This window comes from Etheostoma spectabile, chromosome 10 (genome assembly GCF_008692095.1).
Source record: "Etheostoma spectabile isolate EspeVRDwgs_2016 chromosome 10, UIUC_Espe_1.0, whole genome shotgun sequence".
NCBI classification, from domain to species: domain Eukaryota; kingdom Metazoa; phylum Chordata; class Actinopteri; order Perciformes; family Percidae; genus Etheostoma; species Etheostoma spectabile.
The window spans coordinates 1,694,473-1,696,917 of NC_045742.1; the positions used below are offsets into that span (position 1 = coordinate 1,694,473).

Consider the following 2,445-nt stretch of genomic DNA (forward strand, 5'->3'; position numbering starts at 1 on the left):
TTTACAGATGTGTACAATGAACATAATATACTGATGGTTTACAGAGTTTACAGGTGAAAGGCAAGGAAAGGCCATCTCACTTCCTACCGTATCTTCAGAAAATCAATTCAGTTGGCTTGTATTATTATTATTATTAAATTGTTATTAGTGCACATGTTCATACATGTTTATACATGTTTCCCTCTGTATGGCATCCATGGCATGTTAAACCATGTTAGCGGTAATTCTGCCACCAAATTAAAAACCTGCTCTGTTAGATTCACACAGTGAGGCTGATTAACAGTTTGGGCGTGTGTGTTGGAGTGTGTGTGTGTCTGTGTGGGTGTTTGTCTGATGATCCAAAAGACAATGTCCGTCCTGGCAGCAGAGACGGAGCAGAGAGCACTAAACCCCTTACTTAACATCAACCTCCGAGCCAATTGTTTTTGCACACCATTTCTTTGCCTTTCTTCTGCTCTCATTAACAAGATCTACATTTTTATTATATTTTGTATATTTGTGGATGTTGCTGCAACCAAAAACGTTAAACAGCTATCAGTGGTCTGCAAAACAACAAATGATTAACATCTGATCTTATTTTCAGGCAGAAAAAGGAAAGAGAGGAAATGGTGTGCACAGACTGTACACACACACACAAGTAAACATACTGTATTTAGAAACACCCTTAATTGTTTACATAATTTTAATGTTTATATGTTTTGCAGATAAATGTGCCATGTGTTTATTTGACTATGGGGGTCTCCCTTGCTGGCCGTGTCCTGGGAAGATAACCACCGCAGACCGTAACCGTCATGAAGTCCTCTGTGGAAAATCCGGCTCGTGGGGATTAGAGGTGAGAGGGCAGGGTTGTGAGCCCCACTTCCTCTCTGCTGGTCAGCTCTGGACTACATGACAGAATCCAGTCTAACATTTGTTCTCAGAACATAATCGTAGCTGCTGCTTGTGTGAGGTGCTTCCCCCCCCTCATATGTAGGGGACCCTTGAGAGAGGTGACATGAGGCTATACTTAGCGCCACATTTTGTAACACAGGCCCCTCTGCCTATAGCAACAAGATGTCCATGAGAGAACACATGATTGCACAGATTTTCAGCATTCCCACTCTCTCTCTGCTCTGGTCTATTTTTATCTTAGTCAGTATGTTCCATGTGGTTTTATTAATGCTGTTGGTGGGTAATGAATCTACAAGACAGAGTTGTTTCTGGAGGGTCTTTTTTATCAGAACATTTGGCAGTGCTTGTCTAAAATATAGCCCACGAGTCCCTTAACCCCTCGACTCAAACACCAGCACAAGCTGGAGCTAGCCTGGTTCCCATATGTGTTTTCTCCCATGTACAACAGGAAGAAGGATGAGAAAGTATTGACGTTTAATTGATCAGTCATCTCCCTCTCTACGTTTTTTTTTTTCTCTTATACACACATGGAGCATGCACACACACCACACAAGAGTCCCAAGGGTCATGACTCTGGCCAATCTCATGCAGGGTTTATGAGGTCCAGGGTCGTCCGGTTCCTCTGAGGAGCAGTAAAAAAGCTATAAAGATGTTACCAGATAGCCTGGTCCCGCAGTAGAAACTGTGCTCATGCAAATAAGCAAAAACATGTGGCACCAAAAATGCTTGAAAGAGACACGCTACTCCTGGTGTTAATACACACGTTTGTTGCACAAACCTTCCAAATTCCTCAAGGTATATCATTTCCATGACTATCACGTGTCCCGCTATATGATGGACATGTTATTTGCTATAGAAATGTCAATGGCCTCAATCTGACCGCTTTTGTTTTTGGAAACAATGACTGGGATCAGATTTACTAGCGGTTTCACAATTTGTAATTTACTGACCAAGGCAAGCACTTCTCATGTACATTTTTACAGAATGAGTCACTATTTCTCACTTGGTTCAGATAAATAAGTAAATTGTAGCATTTTGTGTAACGTTACTGAGAGGCTAAGTAAAGGCACAGTGGGGCTTTGAGCTAAATGCTAAAATAAACCCGCTGTGTATCAGTGTTAACCATCGTAGCTCAGTGGTTAGCATGGTACCGTTCCATAATTAGCACTTCCTTTTTTTACAGTCTCCGACTAAACACAAAGTACAGCTGAGGCTGATGGGATTGTCATTCCTTTGGCCATTTGGTTATAACCCATATAATATATATATTGAAGAAAGACAAAAAAAAAAGAACATACAAACATTATCTTGTGAATGTAAAGCAGAAGTCAAATATCTTCTGGTTATTAGCTACCCTACAGAAACAATTGGGTTTAATGGTTTCCCTGGAGACAAAATGCGTTCTATATGTCATGCTTTAGGTGTGATTGAAGGTGTTAATCTCCTGTTGAGCTGCTAATTGTGTTATATTTAATCGAAAAATCAAGGTAACTTTATTAACACCCGAAGGTAGATTTGGCTTGCAGTGGGTGTTGAGATGGTCAGCCTCTCTCT

The 2,445-nt window shown here is 40.9% G+C and overlaps 1 long non-coding RNA gene across 1 annotated transcript in view; it reads left to right on the plus strand.

Annotated features, from left to right (window-relative positions):
* LOC116696805 (uncharacterized) overlaps positions 1 to 2,445 on the plus strand; it is a 451,372-nt gene that overhangs the window by 310,658 nt on the left and 138,269 nt on the right. The window lies entirely within an intron of this gene.